The sequence below is a fragment of the Canis lupus genome, chromosome 19 (genome assembly GCF_048164855.1).
Source record: "Canis lupus baileyi chromosome 19, mCanLup2.hap1, whole genome shotgun sequence".
NCBI classification, from domain to species: Eukaryota; Metazoa; Chordata; class Mammalia; order Carnivora; family Canidae; genus Canis; species Canis lupus.
Genome location: NC_132856.1, coordinates 14,987,738 through 15,011,901, shown reverse-complemented (window position 1 = coordinate 15,011,901; position 24,164 = coordinate 14,987,738). Strand labels below are relative to the sequence as shown.

Here is a 24,164-nt window from a genome sequence, read left to right as displayed (position 1 = left end):
AAGGCCAGGCACAGTTGATTTAATATCACTAAACATTGGTCTTTATGGAAACACAATTTTCAAATACAAGTATTGCCTTTGAAATATAGGAAAAATTAATTCCTCCAGATAGATATAAAATGACTTACTTTCCTTTAGGCTTGACAATTGCATTTGGCTGATAGTGGTAGTCTACCCACTAAAATGATTTACTGCATACAATCACCCATATATCCCTCTACAACCAGTACTCAAATAATTATAAAAGGACTAAATGTACCATATTCTATGGCAAAAGAAGGTTGGAGGGAAAAAGGCAGTGAAAGACAACTATTAAAATAACTAGAAACTACCTGTCCCAGGCAGAACCAAATCACCTCAGTCTAGTGGGCTGTACAGTTGCCATGATTCCTCTGTCCTTCTGCTTCATTTCTTGTCTTCACACTCCTCCCTTGCACAGAGCTCAGGTAAGTCCAGTGTTGCACATTCCCCAGCTCTCTTCCTTATAGATAAGACTCAGGACCAGAACTAACAAGCAAGTGGTATTTCTCATGATAAGCAGCATTTCCATCCTCTTATTTTACACACTCATCCAAGTGTGTGATTGTCAGAGCTTTAAAAGGCAAATACCCCAAATTATATTACTATATTCCCATTCCTATTCACACTTCCATACAAATGTTCTCAAACTGAGGGGAAAAGAACATATCAATGTTGTATTATTTCTTAATAGATGCACTGTGTAAATAAATACCTAAGAGTGAGGAAGTTCTCTACTTTTTCCCTCTCTTTTACCCTCAGTGATACTCCTCAAGGATGAGGCCTGATTCCAAGGCACTGGGCCATGTTTGCAAGTGGAGAGGAGCTATTAAGCAATGAAATACCACCATTTATGTGCTCCCTTCAGTATTCTCTCCCTTTCATGCTAATAATAGGATATGGACCCATTTCCAGATGACATCCTTATGTCTTAGTTTTTCTTCCTTCTTTTCTATCCTTGTAGCATAAGTGATAAACTGGTCTAGAGTAAGGTCAATACTACACTTGTGAGTGACACGAAACAAGAAAGTATCAAGAAATCACCAATGGCATTTTAATTTTCAAATTATTTTTCATTTTCTGTCTCTGTGTAGTAATCTATACGATCCTCCTAAGGTTGCCACATCAAAGTACTCACAAATTAGGTGGCTTAAAATAATGGAAATTTACTGTCTCTCAGTTCTGAAGTTCTGAAGTCTGAAATCAAGGTGTCAGCAGGGTTACGTACCCTCTGAAACCTGTAATAGAATCTTTCCTTGCCTCTTTGTAACTTGTGGTGGTTCACTAGAAAGCTTTAGAATTCTTTGATTTATAGTGGCATCACTCCAATCTCAGCCCTCATGGTCACATGGCAGTCCTCCTGTCTTTATCTTCATATAGCCACCTTCTTATAAGGACACCAGTTATATTAGATTAGGGGCCCATGCTACTCCACTATGATCTCATCTTAATGGACTTTATTTCCGAATAAGGTCACATTCTGGGGTCCTGGGGCTAGAATTTCAGCATAATCTTTGTAAGGCACAGACACAATCCGATCCATAAAACAACCTTATGGGTAAGATTTTTAGTAGATATCACTATAAAAAAGAGTTTATATGAAACTTCTTGGTTTATGGTCCAACCTCCTCATTCTGTGCATAAGAAAACTGGTTCAAAGAAATGAAATTACCTCCTCAATGTCACATGGCAGTGACAGATGTAAAGACAACAAATGGTAAGTGGCAGGGTTATCCGCTTTAGTGAGGGTCACCTCAGTGATCCCCCTTTGCTGATTCAGCAGATTTGTAGCTTTCAAACATATTCTTTCCAAATGTCATGCTTGGTGGCAGAAGATGAGCACCCTAGATAGAAGAAAGCAGGTGGTCAGATGAGGGTTTCATAGTTATTCTCCCCTTCCCGGAACTGATCCAAGACTAGTCTCAGGGCCAGTCCATAGCTCTGAACATATATACTTCTTCCTCCCATCATGTATTTCCTAGGGACCTTGCAGCACATGACTGCTTTCTAGTGCCAGTACTATCATACGAAAAAACTACCTGGGATCAGATATGCTTTCCTCTCAAATGCAGTATTACTGACCTAGGTACTAACTTGAACTGCTACTTAATAAGCCATCATTTTCTTTTCTTTTTTTTTTTTTAAGATTTTATTTAATTATTCACGACACACACACACACACACACACACACACACACACATGGAGAGAGAGAGGCAGAGACACAGGCAGAGGGAGAAGCAAGCTCCATGCAGGGAGCCTGACGTGGAACTTCTTCCTGGGTCTCCAGGATTACACCTGGGCTGAAGGCAGCACTAAACTGCTGAGCCAACGAGGTTGCCCTAAGCCATCATTTTCTTTGCATTTTTTGTCCACTCTTTTTGCACATGTAATCTGGTTTTGACTATATCTCTAAGAATAGGCAGAACAATTGTTATTTGAAAAATGGGAAAAAATAAAGATCAATGAGGCTAGGAGGAAAGTACAAATTTGTAGCACAATTTAGTAGGTGGACTACAATCCTAGAATCTCCCAACCTACAGAGTCCCCATTGCCCTCTCCTATCCACTGTGATATGGCCTTTGAAACTGGGGAAAGGAATAGTCATAAGATCTCAGAGCTAGAAGGAAATTAATCTTATTAAGTAGCAAAGAAGGGAGAGGGGAGGACAAACAATTCCCAAGATGTACACTAAAACATCAAATAACTGGCACTCCTCCATGTGATCTGAGTGAGTTAATAATTTCACCCTTCCCATGTAAGAGAAATATAAAATATGCAGAAGCTCATGAAATAATATAACACCTATAAAATCCTTCAAATGAAAACTGAATTTACCATAATCACTGGCTCCGAAATAATTTGGAAACCCTACAATAATCTTTTCTGTGGGTTAAAAACTGCCATCTTCCACAAAAGTAGTCTCTATCAAATCCATTTCCAGATCAATAGCAATATATTTTTAAAAAAGAATGTCTGAGAAATAATAAAGACTGATAAAACTAATCACATCAGAGAAAACTCAAGCATGACCTTTTGAGCAATACCATTTGTTTAGCCGACATTTTGTATGATAAATAACTTTTAAATAAATGAATGCAGGCCAAAAGTGATAAAAAGAACAGTATATGAACATAATTTCAATACGGATCCTTAACATGGCTTTGAAAGCAATCTTACCTTCACCTGAAACAACACAGCTTCAATTTAAAGAATTTATCATATAAATGATAAAATATTTTGAAATATCAGTGCTGGGTCCAGAAATCATCAAAGGAAAATTTAGATCAGTAGAAACTGAAAAACTTGATGACTGCAGCAAAAATATCATGATTATCCACTATCTTGTCAAATTATATTTCTCTCTCTGGCATCAGTATCTCATTCTCTGAAATGTGTCCAAATGCTATAGCAAACAGTTAAAATATTTTATTCAAGTGTGTGTTTATTTGCCTGTTTTCAAAGGCTTCTTTACCCTCCATCCTCCATTTATCTGTCACAACCTTTTAGAATCAAGAACATGCCTGTTCCCAATATTACATAATATATATGAGACACTCACAGTGTGTTAATTGTGGATAACATGCTAAAGGTCTGTCATCTCCATACTCCACCTTCTTGACCCCGAATCCCAGAGAAATCAGTCAGTAAACACCAGCAACAACAATAAAACATCTTAATAGGTACTGAGCTTCAGCTTTAAGCCACAGGTACTACAGGTACTAAGGGCTCATGAGCACAATCTTTTTAATCTGCACAACAAATGTGCAATAGAGGTATAATAATGATCCCCATTTCACACAGAGGAAAATGGACACTCACAAAGATTAGGAAACATCCCCAAGACTGCGCAGTTAATATAAACCAAGGTCTTTCCAACTCTAACACCTTATAGACAGCGCTTGACCAATACATTGCATGACTTCCCCATTCACCTCTCCTCCACGCGTGCTGATGAAACAGATATTCATCACTAGAGTGAACCCATCCATTCTTTATCCAGCATGTTAAGCACACTCACCTACTGAACTGAGTCACTACGCACAGCAAAAAGACTTAGGGAATGGCTGAAAAGTGCTATGGGACAAATGATAAAATAGCAGATATATAATGAAGTGGAAAAATGTGAAATGGAAAAAAAGCAGATTATAAACATTACAAATCTGAAAAATAATGTTACCCTTCTTGTTTACTATATTCTAGGTATTTTCTGAATTACTTTTCTGTATTAATTCATTGACTCTCTTGTTTTCTATGGCTCTATAGCAAATTTCCACAAACTAAGCAGCTTAAAAAAACAAAAAAAAATTTTTATTGCTATAAATGGTTTTACTTATTTATTTTTATTTCTTTAATTACAGTATAGTTTACAGTGTTATATTAGCTTCAACAGAAATGTACTATCTCATAGTTCTATAGTTCAGAAATTTGAAGCAGGTCTCAATAAGGAAAATCCAGGTGCTGGCCAGGCTTCATTTCTTTCTGAAGGCTCTAAGGGAGGACTCTGTTTCTTTGATCTTCCCAGCTGCAAGAGGCTGCTCACATCCCTTAGGTCTTGAACCTCTTCCTCCATCTTTAAAATCAGCAATGTCCAGTCATGTCTTCCTCACACTGCCATTCCTCTGGCCAATTTTCTCTTTCACTTTTAAGGATTCTTGTGATTACATTGGGCATACCCAGATAATCTAGGATACTCTAATTTATTATCAGAGGATTAGCAAACTTAATTCCCCTGTGCCCTATAATCTAATACATCTACAGTTCTGGGGATTAAGATGTAGACATTTTTGGGAGTTATAATTTTGCCTACCATAGTTGATCTTTTCACCCCCAAAGATTCATATCCATGACAAGCCATTACACAAGTAACTCTCACTCTATGATTTTCTGTGTTGGAATTCTATCAAAACTCAGGAGCCAAAGAGATTCCTAGAGTGCAAAAAATGGAGTTGAGAAAATAAATACAAGGCCTGGAGGCCACTTCCTATACATCCTTGCCTCCTCCTCATCACTCACTGCATGAAGCATGATTCAAGAGAGGGCAGTTGACCTATCATGAGGAACACAGATTTGATGAAAGTGATAGGGGGTATCTAAGAAAAGTAAATGATATGAGTAAATAAAAAACTGAATTCACAGGTTTGTGTGGAATTGAAAGAGCACAGAAAAGCAAGTTCAAATCCCATTTGCAAGATTTACAGCTATATACGCTTGGGATGGACTAATCAACTCTGTGGCCCTCAGTTTCCATATCTATAAAATAGAAATGAGAATGATGCCTGCGTGCTTCAGACAGCTGTTATGAGGACTTAATTACATGGTTTTTGTGAAAAGTACTTTGCAAATTATAAAAACTCATCATGGAGAAGGAAGGAGGAATTTATCAGTAAAACAGTAGCTGAAATGGCCCAACCAGGGGAAGGCAGAAGTTGCAAGTAGTTGGAAAGTAGGCTGGCATTTGAGTAGCTTCAGAGAATAGATGATTTTTAAAGAAGTCAACACTGAAGCTTAAGAATTTAATTAACTCATCTGCAATAAATGGTGGAGTTTCAACCCTTTAGCCTCAAACTCTGTGTTCTTTTTTCTGTCTACATTGTCTTATGAAACCAAAGAGTCAAGGATTTGAGAGAGTCACAGAGCAGGGATCAGGAGTCTTAATGTACAAATCAATAATTATAACTGAGTGTTTTATCTGTGTTGGACACTAAGCACTTGTGTATAATAATTTATTAAATCTCCCTAATTTCCATGTAACATAATTGTCCCCATTTTTATAAATGAAGAAACTGAGGAATCAGGAGGTTAGATGTAACATAAGATTACACTAAGAGTAAATATACAAACCAAGATTTGAATCTAGGTAGTATGGCACCAGAATCTGTGTCTATAATGACCAGGATACACTGCTATGAAGCAGGTGTGCATGTATATTCTATCAGACTATCCCACCATCTTCTTAAGCACTGCCTGCATCCCTAAACACATTATAAAGGGTCATGCATATAACAAATGCTTTTTATATATTTATTAAGTTTAGAAAAGGCCTTGGGATGCAATACTATTCAGGGTCGTGATTAGGAATGAGGAAGAAGCAACAGACATTCTGGGTGAATGGATATGGCAAACCTAGGAAAGACATGGGTCAAGAAGGCACCCATGTTAAGGGACCAGGGAATTGATTAGATCCTCCTATAATGGAGAAGAAATTCTGTTGAAAGAAGTCTGGAAAGGTAAGAGGGAAATCGGTTAAGAGAAAAGTGGGGTTGGGGAAGCCAGTTGATGGACACATAGGTGATAAGTTCCTCAAGATAATATGTTAATTAGTACCTCTAATTATGTAAAAAAAAAAAAACCCAAAAAGCTAAAGGGAAAAGTTAACATTATTAGAAATAAAATAAGGAAAGTACAATTCCTTGAAGAGAGTCTGGGAAAAGAAAAGATTTCAAGACATATTCAAGAAAATCAAGCAAAAAAAGTCAATAACAACTCTTAATCCAATGCCCCTTTACCAGATAGGTTTAGTTAACAGCTTTTATATTGCATTTAATTTTCGACTTGTGAGATGTCAATCTGGGAGGCTTTGTTGGAGACCAACAAAGTGAGATTATTCCAGCAATTACCCCCAAATAATGGATTAGTGCATTCAACAAACCTGTAAATAAAATATGCCTTTCTTTTCATTAGAAGGAATGAACTATAGAGAAAAGAGCGATTTGGGGACAACACATTAGAAAAGCTGATCATTATAAATATATTATAAGCTTTTATGTGACAGATTTCTAGAGACCTTTATAATAATCCCACAAATACACTTACATTTTTAAAAAGATATTTGTTTATTTTAAAGAAAGAGCATAGGTGTCAGTGGGTGAAGGAGCAGAGGGAGAGAATCCTCAAGCAGACTCCCCAACTAGAGTCTTGATCTCAAGACCCTGAGATCATGACCTGAACCAAAACCAAGAGTCTGATACTTAACTGACTGAGCCAACCAGATGCCCCAAACATACTTACATTAAAATAATCAAAAGGTAGCACTACTCCCTGCAGATGACCCCAGCTTCAGCATAAGATTTATAGATAGTTAGATGCTCTTGCTGTTCTAATAATACTTAATATGAGGGCTGCAGCCAGCTGAACTTTCAGGAGAGGAGTGTATTTTCTCTCTTCTGCTTCCCATTTCAAATGTTCCCTCTATGTCAGTAGGAGCAGGAAAGGAAGGCCCTTAGAAAATGCAGTTCTGGAAGTGAAAGCTTAAATCCTCCAGACCAGACATTAACTTTTAAAGAACATCTGAAATTCCAACTCTATGACACCCAAAAAGATGGTGGGATAGTTTTGTCCATGAACAAATACACAAATCTCTGAAATGTCTACAGTTGTCTCAACAAAATTAAAAAACAAATATCACGTTTTGCCCAAAAGTCATTATTTCACTTTATTCAGCAAATTTGTTGTATTCACCCCTTACCAGATGACTGAGACTTAAGATAAAGTCACAGCACTGAACAAAAATGGAAATAATTCTTGCCTTCATGGAGTTCACTACATAGAGTGAAAACAGACGTTCATGAAATAATTACACAAGTAAATGTAAAATGTAAACTGTTATGACTTTTAAAAAATACCCCTATAAAAGTAACTTTTAGCTGGGGCCTGAAAAGTAAGTTTGGAGGTCACTAGGGCATGGCAGAGGTGGGAGTGCTAGATAAGGAGAATCTTCCTGAAAGAGGATAGAGCATCTAGAAAGGCCCTCTAGCAAGAGGGACCACAACGTAGTCAGAATACTGAAAGAAGGTAGAAGTGCATGTAGCACAAAATACCTGAGGGCTGGCTGTGGCAAGAGTTGAGTCAGGAGAGACAGGCAAAATTAATCCATGCAAAGTAGAAGATCTGGGTTCTTAAAAACACAGTTGGAAGGCATGGAAACAGGTTGATAGAGAAGGTGTAATACAAATTAGATTTGCATTTTGAAAGATCATCCTGGCTGATCTCTGGTAAACAAATGGGTGGAGACAAGAAATAAGGACAGAACTAAAGGGGTGACAATGGAGACTATGGGGTTTCTGAATTTACATGATATGCATACAGAATACCTGGGCAAAGCAATAAATGGCAGTCTCTTAATCTATAGAGTTGGCCTTGTTGGAAGAGGACTGCATGGTGAGGATCAGAGCATCTATGCTGGTCACAAGAACAGACTTTCTTTTTTTTTTTTTTTAATTTATTCATGAGAGAGAAAGAGAGAGAGAGAAGCAGAGACATAGGCAGAGGGAGAGGCAGGCTCCCCATGGGAAGCCCGATGTGGGACTCCATCCCAGGATCCCAGGACCACGACCTGAGCCAAAGGCAGATGTTCAGCCACTGAGACACCCAGGTGCCCCAAGAACAGACTTTCAAGCCAGATCGTAGCATAGAGTCCCACAAATACCATGGTGTACCTTTACAAGTTATGCAATCTATCTGCCTCAGTGGGGGAGAGAATAATAATACAGATTTCAGAATTCCTTATCCAAAATCATCAGAGTTAGAAGTTTTCTGAAATTCACAACTTCTTGGATGTTGGAAAGGTATGAGATTTTACTAAGTATTGTGCGACACTTGCAACAAAGTCTTGGGCAGTACCCTATAAACAAACCATTGATATGTTTTGAAGCAAAATATATGATTATTTATACTACATAGTATAAAAACAATAAGCAGATTTATGTCAGTTCAGATCAGGTTTTGCCACCAGTGAGTTTGTACCTGTGTTCCAAAAAAATGTTATGGTTTTTTCTCAGATTTTCTTGAAATTTGGAATTGCTAATAAGGGACTGCTGATCTGTAGTAACTTTCTGCCAGATTCATTATAAGGAATAAATGAATTATTATTTGTAAGCATCTGGCACAGTGCTTGGCACATAGCAAATGTGAAATTTATTTATGAAATAAATAAAGCTCCAGTGTACAAAACTAGCAAGCTATATTAATTTAGGAATTCCTAATCCATAAAATATAGGGAACATGAAAGATGAATTCTAGTTTTCAAGTTCCATAAAACTCCAAAAATGTCTTGAGGAGTGTCTGTTTTGAATGCTTTATGGGAAAGGCAGGGGTAGACCTCAAATCCACTCCTGACCAGATACAGATGATCCTATAGCAATTTTACACCCTGCTTTCCTGCTTCTTCTATACCCATGGGCAGTTCAGTTATGCTCAGACCTCATTTTGTATTTACCTCTTCTCCAATACTATCGCATCCCCATCCTCCAAGATACCAACCTGGACACCCACTCCACACCCCATCATCAATGGACTATTACCACAGGTTCAGTCATGAACCTAAGCTCCATAATCACCGATATGAATCATCAAGATCTAGAAAGAAATAACTGCTCAGCCAAGCACAATCCTTTTTTTTATTTTAATAAATTTATTTTTTATTGGTGTTCAATTTGTCAATGTACAGAATAACACCCAGTGCTCATCCCGTCAAGTGCCCACCTCAGTGCCCACTACCCAGTCACCCCCACTCCCCGCCCACCTCCCCTTCCACCACCCCTAGTTTGTTTCCAAGAGTTAGGAGACTTTCATGTTCTGTCTCCCTCTCTGATATTTCCCACTTATTTTTTCTCCTTTCCCCTTTATTCCCTTTCACTATTTTTTATATTCCCCAAATGAATGAGACCATATAATGTTTGTCCTTCTCCGATTGACTTATTTCACTCTGCATAATACCCTCCAGTTCCATCCACGTCGAAGCAAATGGTGGGTATTTGTCGTTTCTAATAGCTGAGTAATATTCCATTGTATACATAAACCACATCTTCTTTATCCATTCATCTTGCGATGGACACCGAGGCTCCTTCCACAGTTTGGCTATTGCAGACATTGCTGCTATAAACATCGGGGTGCAGGGGTCCCGGCATTTCATTGCATCTGTATCTTTGGGGTAAATCCCCAGCAGTGCAATTGCTGGGTCATAGGGCAAATCTATTTTTAACTCTTTGAGGAACCTCCACACAGTTTTCCAGAGTGGCTGCACCAGATCACATTCTCACCAACAGTGCAAGAGGGTTCCCTTTTCTCTGCATCCTCTCCAACATTTGTGGTTTCCTGCCTTGGTAATTTTCCCCATTCTCACTAGTGTGAGGTGGTATCTCATTGTGGTTTTGATTTGTATTTCCCTGATGGCAAGTGATGCAGAGCATTTTCTCATGTGCTTGTTGGCCATGTTTATGTCTTCCTCTGTGAGATTTCTCTTCATGTCTTTTGCCCATTTCATGATTGGATTGTTTATTTCTTTGCTGTTGAGTTTAAGAAGTCCTTTTAGATCTTGGAAACTAGCCCTATCTGATACATCATTTGCAAATATCTTCTCCCATTCTGTAGGTTGTCTTTTAGTTTTGTTGACTGTATCCTTTGCCAAACACAATCCTTACTTAGAAAATGGAAGCCAACAACTATCCTCACTCTGCTTCCCTCAAGTGTTTTTGGGAAACGGTCAAAATTAGCATCAAGGAGTTTAGCCATACTATTTTAGAAGAGTCAGAAACTTAACTGCTCAAACCTTGTTTCTCTTTTGTGCAGTATTAGGATAATTAGAATAGAACCTACTCTACTTTCTTCATACAGGTGCTGTGAGGGTCAAACAAGGTGATCCCTGTAAAAGCTACCTTACAGGGTTATAGCATATTGGTAATACCATCTGTTGCCTTATAACTGAAATAATTTCTGCATGGGAAAGATATCCTAGTAATGGATAGTCTCCTCAGAAAACTTAAAATCTGCATTTTGAATATTTTACTAAAGAAGAACAAATATTTGCTTACCATATGCCAGGCACTATTCTAGATATTTTACATGTGTTATTTAATCAGAAGATTTGATTTCACAGACAGTATCATCACATGCCTTATTCAGTTACTAAGTGTTTCTTGGTCTTTATTTCAAAGAGAACACAGTTTGATGAAAGTCAAACTCATTTATGAGAGATTGTTAGCTTAGAAATAATAGCCCCTTAAATCAATAGAGCACTTGACATTTTATAAAGGGCTTGTTCAGTCACAGTTACACTTGATTGCCCCAACAAAATACAATTATTAGCCCCATGTGACAGAGAAGGAAACTGAGGCTCAGCTAAGAGCCTGATAAGGAAGGAACCCAGGAATCAAACCCAGGGCTAAGTGTCTCTGGTATGCATGCTCTCAACCACTGATCTCTACATAATCTCTGCAGTCCTGGGAAGGACTGTGCTGCAGCACGATTTTTAATGAACAAATGCTAAATTTCTTTGCTCAGACCGTTTCTACAAACTATTTCATTTGGAAGAACAATAAAACAGCGTGGGACACAACAAAAGTGGTTTCATTAAACCAGTATAGCAAATGCAAGTGCAGAGAAAGATATACCCTAATGGTCACTTGCCACGTGAAAATGAAAAGGCAAGGCTTAGGCCAAGATGGAGTTCTCCACCCTCTCTTTCAAGGTCCTCCTAATAACTCTGACTTATGGTATGTAAAGTTCTAGAGCAGAAGGAAATTCAATGTCTGTCTCCCTTGCTGCACCATTTCCTTTCCTGTGTCAGAAGGTACTGTGGAAAGCCACAATGCAGACTTAATAGGTTCTTCCATATTTCAAAATGCTTTTTTCCATTGCTTTTTCGCTTTTTTTTCTACAATGAAACCAAAAAGCAATTACCACTCCGTCTGCTCATCTTGATACTCATGCTTCACTGAGCTAGAAAGAAGAGGAAATGGGAATAGGAAATCTAAAACCAAAGACCTAGAGCCAGAAGAAAATGAACAAAGTTTTTAACTCAATGAGATTTGCATGGATATCTGCAGTTAAAGTTTCTATCCTACTCCATTTCTGAGAAAAACCTAATTGCATCTGATTAAGGCAAGACAGGCATGGCTGTATTTTTTTTAATAATAATTTTAAGATTCTGGAAGTCTAATAGAAGTATACCTTGCTTATACAATGATTTACACTTTACAAAGAACTTTCACATACATTATCTCATTTATTTCCTAAAACTGCTCATTTTTAAGCAATCATCTGAATTTAGAATTTAAAGGGATAGGAGGTGGATTATCATTTTGAGTGCCTACCAAGTGTTAGTCATTGCACTGCATGATTTGAATTCATTATCTCCAATCCCTAAAACTACCCAGTGAGGCAGGCACATCAGTCGGGGTCCCAGCAGAGTTTAAAGTCATCTAGCAAGGAATGCTACAGTAACTTGAGGCTATTGACAGCTTTCGGGAATTCAGAGAAGATGCAAATGGCTACAGAAGCCTAGGCTCTCCTGGAAGTTAAGCAGCCAACCTTTGTAATGCAGCAGGGAAATAGCCAAGGGGATGGAAACTCTAAACTCTCTACCCACACCTGCTAGGACTTGGTCACACCTCCACCTTCCACTGAATGAACAAAATTGGAACCGAGGGCAAAGGATCCCACTGGGGCAATCCATTTGAGTGCCCAAAATAGAGGAGGCTAGGAAAGGGTGAAAGGTAGATTTAGGTGAGGGAACAGAAGTTATCTAGTACAATCCACTCCCTTTTTGTCTGTTCATCACTTACTCTAAATTTAATGCAATTGAAAAGATGGCAAATCAGGATGGGATGATGTCAACTGAGTCATCAAAAACATGGAGCCATCAGTGCTTTTCATAAAAGATATCAGAATAAAGAAAGAGAGGAAATAACAATTTAACATAAAATGTAACTGTTACAGTTCCTGTAGCTTCTGTATTTGAGCATAAAGCCTAAGTTGTTAAGCACAGCAGCAAGGGTTCCTCCACCACTATTACACATGCTCCCCTTACCCACAGTCTACAACCCAACTGGATGATCTTCTTCACTGATACAGTGACCAAATCTTTATCCTTGAAGGATCTGCATTCTTGGAGATTTGTCCTTATTCCGTTGCCACAGTTAGTTGTCCACTTGAGACAGGGAAACTGAAGGACTCCATAAAAATCTGCTTTTGCTCCTTTTCCTGCTTCTATTCTTGCTGGGATCTTCATTATGCCCTCCTTGTAAAGGACAAGGAATTAATGACTTCTTTAGAATAGATAACATCTAAGGAAGAACCAGGTGAGAATGACGATGAAAGGAAGCTATTATATGCGTGTTCCAGACCTCTGGTGTTAGCTAGAATGCTCCAAGAATAACAGGTGGGCCCTCATCTTTGCTCTAACTGGTTCCTGTATGCCTGAGGGGACATGTACACCAGACCACTGTCCTCAATAAAAAAAACCCCAGGCCCCAAACAAAGATTCATGCTGCTTTCCTTTTCAAGTCTCTCAGACTTCTAATTTCTCTCCCCTACAACATAACCCCATGGTAGTATTCTATTTTTTTTTTTTTGAAGATTTTATTTATTTATTTGAGGGAGAGAAAGAAAGAGAGAGAGAACATACAAGCAGGGGGAGAAGCAGAGAGAGAGGGAAAAGCAGGCTCCCTGTAGAGCAGAGAGCCCAATGCAGGGCTAGATCCCAGGACTCAGGGATCATTTTCTAAGCCAAAGCAATGCTTGACTGAGCCACCCAGGCACCATGTAGTAGTCTCTTTTAAATAAAGTATTCTTTACCATCTTTAACAAGTATTATAAATAATTTTTTTTTCTTAGACAGTTTCCAGACCTTAGCATTCTAGCTAAAAAGGATGACACCGTATTCATCGGTTTTAAGGTCTATATATTACATCATGAAAGACAGCACTCCAAAAATTGCAGAGTATTATCTTCCTACTAGCTTCATAGCTGAGCTTCACCACGTCAGTCCACTATTCCGTTAAGTAGCTGCTTCTAAGTGACGTAGAATATGATAAAAGCCAATGAATTCCATAGATATGAGCTGATTATGGCACATTTTTTGTTGGAAAATATGACCCTGGGTCAGAGGTGATATGGGATACTACTGTGATAGCAGAAGAGCAGAGAGCAGGGAAAGCACCTGAAATATGTCTTTGTCCTTTGAAGACAAATCAAAGTCCCCTCCATGAAATAAGAGGTCCAACAAAATCAATCTGTCACCAATCTGTTCCCTTTTAACAATGGTCACATGTAGGTGGGAGTTTAGCATTAGCCTCTGTTGTGGGCACATTGGACACCAAGATATTTGAGGGGAAGTCTATGTTGTTGAGCTCATGAATAATAATCCCTCCTTGCCCTTTAGCCATTTGTACATGACCCCATTGGGCAAATACTGGGGCATTCACAGAGTGGGTATCTTGCCCATCTGGTTACCTAGAGGCTCATTCACAGGATGCTGTCTGCATTAATATGGAATACAAATGTCTATCTATGTTCACTCCAGAAAAATTTATCCACATACTTCTCTCCCAAAATTCTGATGCCAATAGGGCACCCACTCAAACTGAACTTGGAACCAGTGGACAAGGATTGCATTTGACACAGTTCATAAGTCACCATCCCAGAATACAGAACAAGCTAGAGAAAGATAAGACTGTATCCAGAAGGCAAAGATATCCCACTCAGTAGATACTACTGTCCCTTTTTTCAGATTAAAAAACTGAGACACAAAAGGCTAAATAGTTTGCCTGAAGTCACACAACTAAACAAGGAAGCTGAGATTCAAAACTTCCATTTTAAAGCTTGTGATCTTCCTTAGGCCATTAACGCCACATAGAGGAATAGAAAGCCTCTCAGATTCCTGTCGAGGAGAATTAGGTTCATTTGAGAAGCAAACCAATTACCAGCTTTAAAAATTTTTTATGTTGATAAGTAAAATCCAAAATTCCCTCCTGTGGTCATTAAAATTAAATCTTAAAGATCATGATGAGCAAGGAATTTAAAGAGCTTTATTAGCTCACTCAGTGGAATATGTACTTAGAGATGGCTTCACCTCCAATTGTCAGTCTTCACAGTTCCTATATTATGGAATATAATGGAGCAACATTAGTAATTTTAAACTTTCTAGTAGTCACATATTAGAAAGCAAAAGGAACACAGATGAATTTAATTTTAATGATGTACTTTATTTAACCTAATATGTCCAAAATATTATCATTTCAACATGTAATCAATATAAAAATATTCATGGGATTTTTACATTCTTTATTTCAAACCAAGTCTTCAAAACCCAGTGTGCATTTCATACTTATAGCACATCTCAGTTCAGACCAGCCACATTTCAAGTATTCAATAGCTGCACATGGCTAATCCATATTGGATTACACCACTCTAAAGATAAAAAGGTGTTCAACTGGCTGGCTGTGTCTTCTCAATGTCTCTCATGTTCTTCATCTTGAAAATGAGCAGAATAGCACTCTTGGGAAGAAAGTGAATTATAATAATAACAGTAATAAAAATAACTAAGATTTGTCATGTGACAGACCCTCCATATTCTTAGAAAACTTATGGCATTTAATTCTTATAACAAAATATAAGTAAAATCAAGACAAGGGATCCTGAGTGGCTCAGTCAGTTAAGCAACCAACTCTTGGTTTCAACTCATGTCACAATCTCATGGATCGTGAGATCAAGTCAGGCTCTGCACTCAGTGGGGAGTCTGCTTGAAGACTCTCTCCCTCTGCCCCTTCCCTACTTGTGTGCATGTGTACATTACCTTCCACTCTCTCTCTCAAATAAATAAAGCATTAAAAAAAATAAAAGAACAGAAAGATCAAGACAAAAAATGATTAAGTATCTTGCCTTAGGTCATAGCTAGGAACTAACAGTTTGAGCCCTGGCAATATGATTTCAGTATCTGAACTCTTTGAGAATAATAATAATAGCTACCAAATATTATATTTTAATACCCAATAAGTTAATAGAACAGTGATTCAGACCTCAGCAAAGCTAATCTTGCATGATATATGGAGCCATTATTATGACTTTGTCCCAAGAAGTTATGTTATGGGGAGAAAGAACATGGCAAGAAATAACTAATCATAAAAGGCAGTTTATAGAATGTAACAGGCAAATAAAGATGAGCTCTACAAAAATCCAAGGTAGTGATCCAGCATTAGTAATCAATATGGGCTATCATAACCAAGAAAGTCTTCTAAGAAGGAGCTGGGTCTTAGAATCCTATAAGGAAAAGATAATATATAACCAGCAAATGCAAGCAGAGTCAGACATGTGACCTGTGCAGTCATACAGAACCCTGTGATCAAAAGGGCCCTATACTTGCTTTATTTTTTTTTTTTAAGATTTTATTTATTTATTTGGGAGAGAGAGAATGAGTGAAGGGAGGGGCAAAGAGAGAAGCAGACTCCCGCTGAGCAGGGAGCCAGACACGGGACTCATTCCCAGGACTCTGGGATCATGACCCAAGCTGAAGGCAGACGCTTAACGACTAAGCCACCCAGGTGCCCACCATACTTGTTTTAATGCTGACTTGAAATCCTTAGTAATTTTATCTTTGAATTTGTGTTTTTTAAGTGTGCTGGGACAATGGAGAATGTGCATGAGCAAAAGAAATGCATGTAATATGCAATATTAGTGTCCATCTCCATTTCTTCCCACTCCATGTGCATTTTGTACTTATTATACCCTATGAGTACAGAATTCTAATAGACCCACAAAATGTGGGAGTTCAGTAAGACTCAAAGTGAGTACAAGGTAAGTATGATATGACTACAACTGAGTAAGTGAACAACTCCAAGAGGCCACAATTTTCATTTGAGCCAGGACTTGCTTTGAACACAGAAAGAGAACAGGAGCATTCTAAGAAACATGAACAACCAATGAACCCTATCATATTCTTCCTTATTTAGTTACTTCCCTGTATTAGCCAAACAACCATGCTTAAAATGAGGACACACAAGAAAAGAGTAAGAGGGCTAACCGTAGTTTTTTTTTTTTTTTTCTGTCCTTTCTTACCCATCAGTAAGCCTGAGGTAGAGAGTATTGGTAGAAAGTTTGCATACCAAGAAGTGAAACAATAATAGCTGATTTAGTTCTGTGAAGCATTTTTACTGTTCTGATAAGAATATATAGGTACAAGCTATGAAAAACAAATTGAATAATTTTGGTAATTTTGCATACAAGTTAAATATCTTTATGTTTGTGTTTAAAGCTGGCATTGAACAATATAAGATGAATGGTAAAATTCATGCAACTAATTCAAATTTTTACTTCTTAAAATTTGGAATAATATTAAATAGCAAATAAAAATACCATGACAAATCAAAACATAGAGACCATGGAGAAAAGGAAAAAGCTTTATAATTTCATACATACAACGATCCTTTTTTCCTGGTTTTGAACAAAGGTGCCTACATTTTTATTTTGTACTGCTTCTTACAAATTATGTAGCCAATCCTGATGGAAAGCCTGCAGCTTCCCCCTTTCCTACCTTATGGCAGACATTACTGACTGCAGATGGCACTGTTTCCCACTGAGCCCAAATATGACACCAGAATCCTTCTCAAAGCAGGGCTCCAAAGAGTAATCTAAGCAGGCACATAAGTTAAATTTATGGACATCCTCCAGAACCAAACCAGACAGATAGAAGGTGGGTGACATTCTAGGCAAAGAAAATACTGAGTAGTGTGCACTAGGTCAATGTATAGGTCAAACTTACTCACCTATCTGTAAACTATCAACTCCCTGTTAACCATTCCAACACCAAGTAATAAAAATATAACAGCAGTCAGCTTGATGAATGAGGTAATTAGATTATTTCACTAGTTACAGAAATGATCCGCAATCTATGAGCTTTTTAAAACTGTATTAAAACTGCAGAAACCTTTAAAAAATGTATAACACAATAAACTGATCAATACTTTTATGATGATTATGGTGATTATTACATACCAGACACTGTTTTAAGTGATTTGTGTATATCAACCCAATCCATACAACAAACCTGTGAGTTAGTTATTATGATTATCCCATTTTTGTATGTGAGGAAACAAGTCCACAGAGGTGTTAAATAACTAGCCCATAGCCATCAGCTAATCAAAGCAGAGCCACCAGTTGAACCAGGGAGTATGGATCTAGAGTTTGTACTACTACAGTCACCTAAAGGTGACTGCTGGTGTCTATCACAAACATGGCAATGTTTTGCAAAGACATTGAATTTGATGCCCTTGGTAGTATCGGTTTCTTACAGGCTCAGAAGGAACGGCGTCTTCCCAAGTGACATTCTTTGTCATCTGGACTTTAGAGCAGTTCTACTTGAGCTATTTCAAAAAGTGTCTGATGAGCAATTTCACCCTTTCCAGTCCTTCCCATTCTAACCATAGCAGTTCAATCTCAGCCCAAGAAACAAACATCCAGGACACCAGCTCAGCCAGCCAAAATATTCTATATTCCTGCTTGGGTAAATATTATTATCTACTGCCTTCTTTTGGTCCTTAAAATTACTTACGGGTATCTTAGAACCAAGAGTCCTTAGAGATTATCTAATTCAAGGATAATTTTAAAAGTTTATCTTACATGCCCACTCTGATCTGATCAAATGATGGTTGATGCAAGGAACAATCAGCTGAGAAGCATTTTAAGGCCACTAGGACAGAGTATGTATCTGATTAGTAGTAGGTAAATAATGCCATGGATACAGTATTTCTTTCTTTTCTCAAGTTTTTGTTTAAATTCCAGTTAGTTAACATACAGAGGTAATATTTTGTTCAGGTGTAGAATTTAGTAATTCACACTTACATTCAACACCCAGTGCTTATCATATAAACACCCTCCTTAACACTCATCACCCATTTAACCCATCCCACCACCCACCTCCCCTCTAATAACCCTCAGTTTGTTCTCTATAGTTGAGGGTCTATCTTCTGGTTTGTCTCTCCCTTCCCCCCTGTCCCTGGCCCATGTTCATCTATTTTGTTTCTTAAATTTCACATATGAATGAAGTCATTCTTTTTTGATGCCTAATGCTCCATTGTGTGTGTGTGATGTGAGTGTGTGTATCTCATATCTTCCTTATTCATTTATCCATTGGTGGGCATTTAGGCTCTTTCTATAATTTAGTTATTGTTAATAATGCTGCTATAAATGTCAGGGTACATGTACCCCTTTGAATCAGTATTTTTGTATCCTTTGGGTAAAGACCTATTAGCACAATTGCTGGATTAAAAGGTAGTTCTATTTTTAACTTTTTGAGGAACTTCCATACTATTCTACAGAGTGGCTGCACCAGTTTACATCTCTACCCATAGTGCAAGAGGGTTCCCGGTTCTCCACATCCTCATCAACACCTGTTATTTCCTGTGTTGTTAATTTTATCCATTCTGACAGGTGTGAGGTGGTATCTCATCATAGTTTTGATTTCTATTTCCCTGATGATGAGTGATGTTGAGCATCTTTTCATGTGTCTTTTAGTCATCGGGATGTCTTCTTTGGAAAAATGTCGATTCATGTCTTCTGCCCATTTTTTAACTGGATTATTTGTTTTTTGGGTGTTGAGTTTTATAAGTTTATATATTTTAGATACTAACCCTTTATAAGATATGTCATTTGCAAATATCTTCTATAGGCTGCATTTTAGTTTTGTTGATTGTTTCCTTCTCTGTGCAGAAAGTCTTTATCTTGATGAAGTCCCAATAGTTTATGCATACAACATTTCTGATCTCATTTCATCTCTTTAAATATACAGGTGGAGAAACTGAAGCTTGGAAACTTGCAGACAATCCCTAAATCACATTTGCTGTCTCCTTCAAAATTGAACACCCTGTTGCAGCCCTTACTCTGCTTATGATCTGCATGCAAACCTGAATGTGTCACTGCTCTCTAGATTTCAGCTTCCTCATTCATAAAATAAAGGAATTAAAATCCAACTGATCTCCACAGAGCAGTCATTCCTAGAGAGTTCTGTGTTTCCAGAGGATGAGGACCCCTTTTACTCACACTTCAATGGATGTCACACAGCAATTCTTTCCTCCCAGTTTTGGTTGGGTTTTTTTTTTTTTTTTTTTTTTTAGATTTTTATTTATTTATTTGAGAGAGAGCATGAGCAGCAGAGAGGGGCAGGAGAGGGAGAAGCAGTCTCCCCACTGAGCAGGGAACCAGATGCCAGGCTCTATCCTAGGACCCTGGGATCATGACCTGAGCCAAACCAGATGCTTAACCAACTGAACCACCCTCTTTACTTAGCGTCCCTCTTCCAGTTTTGACAGCTTTAGTGTAAACTAACCACTTGGGTGTTCCTTTCACAGAATGCATGTTCTATTTGCTTTATTCTCAAAATTCAGATTTTTAGTAATGAATTCCACAGCTAGACACTAAAAAATCACAAAATTTTTTTTTCAGCAGACTTCAAAGCATCTATTAGGCTATGACCTTCAATGGTCACAGTACAGCTTTTCATTTCCTCTTCTGTCTTGGCCAAGGTAGTGTTGAGGGGCATTTCCCAGCTTATCTCTCTCCAGCAACTTCCCTAAATTCAGACTTTCTGGAACTATGATTATACTTTAAAAATTTTTTTATTAAAAAAATTTTTTTATTGAGGTAAAATTGACAAATAACTAGACTTATGATAATACTTTCACCAACTTTTTAAAAAATTGATTCCAGCATAAATGGAAGCCCTGCTTCAAAATCCCAAGGCAGAATCTAAAACAGTGGACAAAATCCAGATTTTCATTAATATTCTGATAGGCGTCAAAGTCTAATTTAAGCACCCAAACAATATATGAAAAGGAAAAAATACAGATTTAACGTCAAGCACACACATATATAATATACTTTATGTTTATAACAGAAAGAAACATAAAACACACGTTTGTACCTGATGATTTTGTATACATATGTAAAGGCTACCTATGCTCAAGGATTATTAAAGCAGTGGTTTTGTAAATCAGGAGTCACATATTCAAATTTTGCTAAGGCCTTTCCAATGTATTTCAAAGAAGTATAACATAGATGTTAAGAATTTGAACTCAAAGCCATATTATCGGGACTCCCTGGGTGGCCCAGCAGTTTAGCACCTGCCTTCCGCCCAGGGCGTGATCCTGGAGTCCTGGGATCAAGTCCCACGTCAGGCTCCCTGCATGGAGCCTGCTTCTCCCTCTACCTGTGTCTCTGCCTCTCCCTGTGTGTCTTTCAATAAATAAATAATTTTTTTAAAAAAAGCCATATTACCTAGGTTCAAATCCAGATTCCTCCACTTTTTAGCTGGTGACCTTTAGCAAGTTATTAAATTGTCTTACCTCGGTTGGCTCATCTATAAAATGGAAATGATAATGACTACCTAATAAGAGCTGTGAGGATTCAGTGAGGTAACACACATCAAGTGCTTATTCTAACAACTGCATATATTTTGATAATGGTGAGTTCAAGCCTCTTGGAATAATTACCTCAGTTATTAACTTCTTTGTTTCCTCTTATTTTGCAGATAAAGAAATTGAAGTTCAGAAAAGAGTTAAGTTACTTGCCTAAAGTAGCCTTCATTGAGCAGGCCAAGGTAAGATACTACTTAGTAGCAGCCAGGACCAGAATCCAAATTTCCTAAACTTCAGACCACTGCTTTCCCCAGGTCAGTGCTCTTTCTGCTTCATTTGAGGCAATAATGCTTCACTACCTGGTTCTAGTTAGATGGGTTTCTTGAGAGGAGGTTTTGTGTCATTGTATTTTTATTGCCTAGAATAGTTTCTAGCACAGAGTAAAATTAATTAATGTCAATTGTTGAAATAAACTGGTTGGTCCTTTACTTTATATATCTCAGTTCTTTTTAGATATTGTAAAGAAGCTGATAGCCAGTTATTTAGTTCTTATGGAGAGTCTACTGTAGTAGTCAAGAAAAAGGGTTCAGAAGCTAGAATGTATGGACTCAAATTATACTTCTGCTACTTATTATTTAACTGTGGGCAAATTACTTAACCTCAGTTTCTCCAGTTATAAAATGGAGATAATAATGCCCCTGTTGCAGAGTTATGAGTAATAAATTGGTGGCCAGTTTTTTTGTATCTATTGGCATCTAATATCCAATTAATCAATCAAATACTAACCTAGATGTTGTGCAAAGGTATTTTGTAGAGGTGGTTCACATTTACAGTCAGTTGACCTGAAGCAAAAGAGATTAGTATAATATGAATGGACCTGATCCAGTCATTTGAATAGAGTAAAAGCAGAACTAAGGTTTCCCTGAGGAAGAAAAAATTCCACATGTGAACTGCAGTGTCATCTACCACTTGAAAACTTGGAGCCTTCCTAAAGGTTGACCTACAGATTTTGAACTGACCTATCCATAGTCACATAAAATAATTCTTTGTGTGCATATACACACATATATATTTATATATGACATATATATACACACATATATATGTGTATTTACATATATATCCTAGATATCATATATATATATATGTGTGTGTGTGTATATATATATATATATATATATATATATATATATATATATCTCCTAATGGCTCTGTTTTTCCACTGGGCCCCTGACTGATACATAAGCACATACCTGGCATACAGCACTTACTCCATCAATGTTAAATGCTAATAGTGTTAGTAGTGTTTTGCTCTTTTATTATTTATTGAACATGTAGAAAAAGCTTTCAGCACAATGACTGTAAAAATATTTTTTTCTTTGTCTATAATTCTCCTGAAAGGGATCATGCCCATAATGTTTGAACAACTAAGTAGAAAAATTGCATATAGATAGATAATAAGAAAGCAAATGTAGGGAAAATATTAACATTTGGAGAACCTGGTAAAGGATATAAGGGAATTCTTTGCACTATTTTTGCGACTTTTTATGTCTGAAATAATTTTAAAATAAAAAGGTAGAAAATTTAAATAATGAAAATTAATAGAATTAATTTAAATTAAATTTTAAATTTTTCAATAGATTTACTGTTAGAATCTAAAGATCTGAGGCAAAGATTGCTGATATAAAGTGAGAAATAACTATAAAATGCCTATTTTAAAGTTACCAATGCTACTTAATAACCAACTCAATTGCTCCTAATTTAATTGTGCAATATTATCTTTATGTACTCTTAATAAATAAAGGTTCAAAGGAAAGAAAAAGAGATTACATTATGCTTGGGTAGAATACAGGGAGAATGGGTATGATTTCACTACAGAAAAATGAAAGATGGTAAAGAAGGACTTTTTAGACAAGTGAAACAGGCTAAGTCAGTCTATTTTAGATGATAAAATCTATGTCTATTTAAACTCTTTTTCTTTGTAATAAGTGCCCAGCAGATAAATGACCAGCCTGGCTCACTGCCTGGTAGGGGTCCATATATTTCAAAGTTCCTCTTGGAGGCCGAGTGCTAAGAAGTTTATTTAGAAAATACCTAGAAGTTTCCTGGGTCTAGGCCTTTCTGCTGGATCAAAGTGCACCCTGTGGACAAATGTACCCAGAATGAAAAGGCTAAAATCCTGGGCTATCTGCTAGGACTTGGCTTTGTTCTAACACCTCACTTTTGATTAAGAGATCGCACACTGCCTTATTATTAAAATTGTAATTCAAACTTTCTTGGCAGCTACACAATTGGAACCTCACAGACAGGCCGCCTACCCTTTAAACATGACATTTGAGCTAATACGCTGTCCTTTTGCCAAGACACACATTACTAAAAATCACTGGAATCTAAAGGCACCAAAAGTTCAGCAATCAAACCCCAAATGCTGATTGCCACTGCTCAGTGCTCATGGTAAGAAGTTTCATTTAGGCTTATGAGGATGCATTAGCAGACCAGAGCTCATCACCAGGGCACTTGGAGGCTGTACCCCGAAATGACTGCGAAAAATCCCCCCCCCAAAAAAAAACAAAGAAAAATCTACATGCTTTGTGATTTCATCTAATTTCCCCCATCTTCTGCTATCGCTATATTCTATTTGCAATCTGTTCCAAGGAGAGCACACACCATCCAAAATTAGGATCTTAAAGTAGAACTTACATTCTGACTTCTATATTTTACAAAGTATTCTTCGCAAGCCCACCAAATACACAAGGCTTTGTTAGTTATTATACAAAGATTTAAGAGACAGCATCTTTATCTTTATATTAAAAGAGAGTATATAATATAGGAGAGATAAGACCTATAAACCAGAAACAACTATGACATCATCTTTGGCATACAGGCATTCCAAAAAGAGGTTAGAGATAGACTTTGTGGTATGTCTACCATGACGTTAACTTATTTGAGTGGTGGGATTTGGGTTGATTTTTGCCTTCTTAGTACTTTATATTTTGTTTCAATTTTTATAGTAATTATGAATA

General features: G+C 37.3%; 1 long non-coding RNA gene across 27 annotated transcripts in view; it reads right to left on the bottom strand.

The window, feature by feature from the left end:
- The window catches only part of LOC140609928 (uncharacterized), a 618,500-nt gene that overhangs the window by 414,454 nt on the left and 179,882 nt on the right, over nt 1-24,164 (bottom strand). For all 27 annotated transcript variants that reach the window (XR_012011676.1, XR_012011678.1, XR_012011681.1 and 24 more), the window contains one exon: nt 1,691-1,862. This is a non-coding gene — a long non-coding RNA (uncharacterized lncRNA). The remainder of the gene's footprint in view (nt 1-1,690; nt 1,863-24,164) is intronic.